At 38.8% G+C, this 6,000-nt stretch overlaps 1 non-coding gene across 1 annotated transcript; it reads left to right on the top strand.

Moving 5' to 3' along the window:
• The first annotated feature begins 772 nt into the window (after nucleotides 1–772).
• On the top strand, nucleotides 773–961 carry LOC122942736. Its single transcript, XR_006390676.1, has one exon. It is a non-coding gene; the product is annotated as a U2 spliceosomal RNA (small nuclear RNA).
• Nucleotides 962–6,000: the final 5,039 nt, after the last annotated feature.

The raw sequence follows: 6,000 nt of genomic DNA, 5'->3' as shown, positions 1-6,000 counted from the left end.
ACACATGAAGTCAGCCATCGTCCACTCCAAGGTAACCAGGTAGGTTCTACATAGATCAACATAAGACAGTATTAAAATATTATATATCTATCTCTAAATTAAAAAAAAAACTAATCTAAAACCTCCTACAGTTAAAGGAAGGAACTAAATCCCAGGGTTTCATTCAGTCCCTTGGGTGCCATCGTCCCCAATCTGAAGATCCACTTACTCTCAATTTGGGCCAACTTTTTACCAAGATCTCCTCCTCGTATTCCCATGTGGATCTGGTCTATTCCTGTGAACCTTAGGAGTTTTTCATTGCTCTGGTGATATAATTTAAAATGTCTGGGTATTGTTTTGAGGTTATTCAGGTCTTCTTCTTCTTTACTTTTCTCTATATCACGTATGTGTTCCCTGATTCGTATTCTTAACTCTCTGGTTGTGAGACCTATGTAGATCGTGTCACAGGGACACCTAGCATGGTATATTACTCCTTTTGAGGAACATGATCTCTGATTTTATATCTTTTGTTATGGTTTAAGCCAGTAAATTCTGTGGTTTTTATCATGTTTTTACATGCCTTGCATGTTCCACAGGGGAATGATCTTTTTAATTTATCTAAGCCGTCACTGCCAGTTTTACTAATGTAATAGACAAAAAAAATGCTCCTTTTATGTGCCACAAATGGTTTTTAAGGGAATGGGGGTCAATTATATAATATTTATATGTTTCTGTAAAACTGTTTTATTAATTTATTATGAGCTTCTTATGTAAAGATTGATTTTAATAAAATATATCCCTTTGGGATAGTCAACTTAAAAAAAAAAAATCTGTTCTTATCAGTTTAATATCTGATACGTCCTCTGTCTGGGGATCATATAATAAATGGATTTTTCGAACAAGGAGATGGAAAAAGAGCTTGCTCTGTCCACTCCACGCATTGACCTGGTATTGCAGTGCCTCCAGGACCGGTGCACCCTTTCTAATCCAGTATAAAAAAAAACAGGATGAAATTGAGAGATGGATTGCAAGCATCCTTCCAAGCAATCAAGTGGAAAGTTGCTGTGTCCTGCCTTAGGAGTCTGCACTTCAGCTTCTCCTCTGTGAGGGCTGTGCTGTGCTGTGTTCTGCTTTCTGCATTCCTGCTGCATCTAGCCTGTCAATCTCCTAATTGCATCAGCTGTGTGTGGGTTTGTTCCAGCACAAAGCACCCCAGCCAGCCAGTCAGTCAGTCACCTCTCCTCACACCCCAAATCCAATTAAGACTGATGGCTTAATTGATGGGTTAATTGGCTTATCACCTGAATGAAGTGTTTGAATATCACCTGAATGAAGTATTTGGACCTCCACTCCCTGCACCTTGAGTTTGATTTGGGCCTATTGTGCACACCTGTGCAGGGTGCTGAGTTGTTCCTGGGAATTGACCCTTTTGTAGAAAGTTTGCTTCATGTAACCAATTTGCTTTTCTAGTGCTTTAGTAAATAAGTAAAGTTTGTTTGCCTGTGTCTCCTTCTTGTGGATCTTTTAAACTGGATGGATGACTTGGAGGCTAAAAAGTACTCCAGCACTTCCTATGCATCAGCAACAGCTGGACCTACCCTGTCTGGACAATGGACGGAACACTACACGTGTCACAAGGGGCTTGTCAGGTCAGAGGTCAAGTAAGGTCAGGTCAGTGGATGACATCACAAGGGCCCTGACGGAACACTCAACAATGGGGCCGTGACATCACAATCAACAATGCATACTCTTTTTTTTTTTTTTTTTTTTTTTTTTACTACTCTCCATTCACTCCTTATCAGTTTTTCTGCTTGGCGTGCTGTACTTAACTTCTATAAGTGCATGCCATAATTTCCATATGTCTTTGAAACATGAAGAAAATAACCCTGCTCTGGAAGGACTTACTTTCGTATTGCTTTATAATCAGGATGTTCATCTTGTGGTGTTGATGTATAATCTGCATGTACGTTTAGAGCACATTGAAGCTTTTCTAAGGAACTACTGTGACTTTGTGCAGTTCTCACATAAAATAAAAAATTCGGAATCCCTATGGACAGGGAAGTATACATTTTTTTTTCGGTTTGCTGCAGACCCCAATGGTCCCTGGGGTATGCGCTACCCTCCGCAGAAATTCACTATCGGGAGGGATGCAGGCATACTGTTTTTTACTGGTATAACTAGCTTCTGTAGGAGATGTAGGGTATACGGTCACACAAGGGAAACCTGTATGGTTCCTATCCTGAGATGCACAAAATGTAACAAAACCGGACATCTGGCAGGGGGATGTGTTGACCTGATTGTTTGCAATGTATGTGGAGAAGTAGGCCATGCGTTTAAGAACTGCAATCTCCGAATAGGGAAAGAACGCCAATATGCAGATGTGGTAAGAGGTGGAACTGCAGGGGAGGTGGAGGAGACAGAGGAAAGGGAAGAATCAGCAATGCAGATAGCAGAAGTAGAAATCCCAGAAGCAGAAGTAGAGGATTTCATATCCCAGCTCTCAGGTGCCCAGACTGGCTTGCAGGGAGAAGGAGAGGGTAAAGGAGAAATGTCTGTTTCTTCTTCCCTTTCTAGAACACCAGTTTTAAACTGGAGTGAAGCATCTGCACCCCCAGAGGGTGGAGGACAGGGGGACTATAATAAAGCTCAAATATGGCCGTCAGAAGACATGACGAATCAGGCACCTAAAAGACCCCGAATAGCAGTTTCACCTTTAAGTATGGATGGGGTGAGCCCTGTTAGGGAATCATACCCAGAGTCTGTGATTCCTGACAATGCATCTTTTTTAGATGTAGGAGAAAGCAGGGATTATTTCTCCGGCTTCCCACCCCCAGGAGGAGTCGGCTGAAGAAAATATGGGGTATAGGAAATTACACCAGGGATAAAGTTAAAATATGGCTGCCGAAGTTACACTTAATGTCTTATCCCTAAACGTGAGACTTTTGAAATTTAAGCCAAGGCGTATGACTATTTATGATTTTTTACAAAAACAAAAAGCGGATATTATTTCACTTAAAGAATGTGGAATTTCCGAATCTTTGAGCAGACTAGACTGGCCTGCTGGAGAGTCTATTTGGTCTGGCTCGTGTGCAAACAGGAATAATGGTGTAGGAATACTGTTAGGGAATAGAAATTTTAGTTTTGAGGAATACACAGTGATAGAGCCAGGAAGGTGTGTGATGGCTGTGGTTAAATACAGAAACTGGAAGATTAAAGTTGTGAATGTTTATTGTGCGACTGGAAAGGAGGAGCGAATGGATTTATTAGAAAGACTGAGTGTTTTTTTGGTCGGAAGAATGCCTATTGTTTTGCTTGGAGATTTCAACTGTAGCATTGAAGGAGATAAAATGGATGTTACAGGAAAGAAGTTAAGGTAATTAGTGTCAGACCTCTCTTTAATGGACGCTGCTGAGGTGGGGGGTAAACCATTACCTCCAACCTTTAAATCAGATAGGGGTGATATTACATCTAGGATAGATATTACTTTTACCTCTAATAAGTTAACCTGTAGGAATTTTGCACAAGAAGATGTATTTTTCTCTGACCATGCGTGTTTGACTTGTTGTGTGGAAGGAGAAGGAAAGTGTTTATATGGTCGTGGGTTTTGGAAACTGAATGTAAGTTTGTTGGAGGATGAATGTGTTTTGAATGCTTTCAAATCTAAGTATGAGGGGTGGAAAAGGAGTAAAAAGGAATTTAAGTTTATCTTAGAGTGGTGGGATTGGATGAAAGTTATGTTTAGATCTTTCTTTAAGAAGTGGGGTTATAAAAAGGCAAGAAAGCGTAGGAATGAATATAAGAATTTGAATCTGAGATTGGGGAAGTTACATGGTTTAGGAGTGGATGTAAAGGATGCACTGGATGAAGTAATAAAATAAAGGTAAGAGATAATTGAGAAAAAAGGGTAAAGAAATCATATATAGGTCAAAAGTGGAGATATTAGATAAAGATGAGAAGTGTACGATATTCTTTTTTTTAAAAACCTGTGGGAAAAAAGAGGATATGAATACCTTAATTAATAATGTAGGAGAGTCTGTCAATAGGAAAGATGTGTTGAGAGTGGTTGAATCCTTTTAGTCAGAACTGTATGAAAATAAATGGGTGGATAAAAGTTTGGGGATGGATGTGTTAAACGGTTTGGAAGCAAAATTGAGTGAAGGTGAATGTCAATCTATGTGTGAAGAATTTTCAAGTGAAGAGGTGAAGAAGGTTGTGATGGGAGCAAAGAGGAATAAAACTCTCGGGAGTGATGGTATCCCAGTAGAATTATATGTTAAAACTTGGGAGGTTTTAGGTGAAGACTTGGTAGAGCTATGTGAATACATGAGGAAGAATGGTAGGATGTGTCAGTCTATGAAAGGGGGGATTGTGGTCCTGATTTATAAAAAAGGAGAGAAAAATAGATTGGAGAACTGGAGGCCAATCTCCTTATTAAATACGGACTACAAGTTGTTCAGTAAATTACTTGCAAATAGAATGCGTGAGGTAATTGGAAGTGTGGTTGAGGAAGATCAAGTATGTGCAGTGCCTGGAAGGAGCATGAATGACAATCTTTTACTGTTAAGAGATATGATAGGGGATTGCCTGATTAGGAAACAAAAATGTATGCTGTTTTCTATTGATTTTGAAAAAGCTTTCGATAGGGTGGCTCATGAGTTTATGTTTGCAGTATTAGAGAGAATGGGAATGCCTGCAGCCTTTATTCAATGTGTTAAGTGTTTGTATGAGAATGTGTCAAGTAGGTTTTTGGTTAGTTAATATTTGTTCTGGTGTGAGACAAGGTTGTCCAATGTCGCCTGTGCTTAAGTGTGATTGAGGTTCTGATGTGTTTAGTGCGAAAGGATACGTTTATAAAAGGATTGTTGGTGCCAGGATCTATGGGTAAGTGTGTAAAGGTTTTGGGGTACATGGATGATATTGTTATTTTAAGTGAGAATATAGCTGAGGTAAGGAGAGGAAAATTGTTGTTAGATTTCTTTTGTGGTGCGTCAGCCTTTAGGGTTAATTGGGGTAAATGTAATTTTAAGTGTTTTGGGGATAAAAATATTAAGTTAGAGTCTGTTAGTAATGTGGAAGATGTGATAAAAGTGCTTGGTATTTGGTTTAATGAGGACCTGAAAGGAATGGAGAGTTGGAATGATTGTGAAAAGAGGATTCAGAAATAAATGAATTTTTGGCGTATGACAGATCTTACGTTGAGTGGTAAAGTTCTAATTATAAAAACAGTTGTGTTGCCAATTATACTACCAGTATTTATGAAAGTAGAGAAATAGTGTTTTACGTTTCTGTGGGGCAGCCGGATGGATAAATTGAAGCGTGAATGGGTTCATAAGACCCTTTTGAATGCTGGATTAGATCTCCCAAAGTTTGAAATTGTCTTTTTTGTTAATTATATTAAAATGCTTGTAGTATTATTTGGGAAAAATAATAAGTCTGCATGTATGTTTAAATATATGGCTGAACGAGATGCAAGGGTGCCAGTTTCCTTTAAGAGTCCAATTTGGTATGTGGCTATTGAGAAATTTATTAGAAAATATGACCTATGGGTAATAAGGATGTTTGATTTCAAGGATAAAAAGAAGGTTATGAAGAAAGTACGTGAGAAAGAGATGGCATGTGATATTGTTGGATTAAGATCAAATGAGGCAGAGGGAGTATGGAAAAAAATGTTAACTGCTGGAATGTCGAATAGACAAAAGGACATAATTTGGATGAGTTGCCAGAATATTTTGCCAGTGAGAAATTTTCAAAAAAAGAGAGATTTAATTAGATCTGAAAAATGCCCAAGGGAAGGATGTGGCGAATGTGAGTCGGTAATACATTTAGTATGGCAGTGTAAGTATGCAAAAACGGCTTGGGGTAAAATTGGGAATTTTGTCAAGGAACTGACGGGTGTGGCCAGTGTATCTTGGAAAGTGACCCTGTTTGGAATGGGAGCAAGTGGGAAAATGAATAAAAGGTTGTTATGGTTTATTATGATTTGTATGAGAGAAAGTCTATGGGATGTAAGAAATTTGCTTG

Source organism: Bufo gargarizans, chromosome 6 (assembly GCF_014858855.1).
Source record: "Bufo gargarizans isolate SCDJY-AF-19 chromosome 6, ASM1485885v1, whole genome shotgun sequence".
Lineage (NCBI taxonomy): Eukaryota > Metazoa > Chordata > Amphibia > Anura > Bufonidae > Bufo > Bufo gargarizans.
Note: the sequence above shows the minus strand (reverse complement) of the source record. Positions and strands in the feature narration are given on the sequence as shown.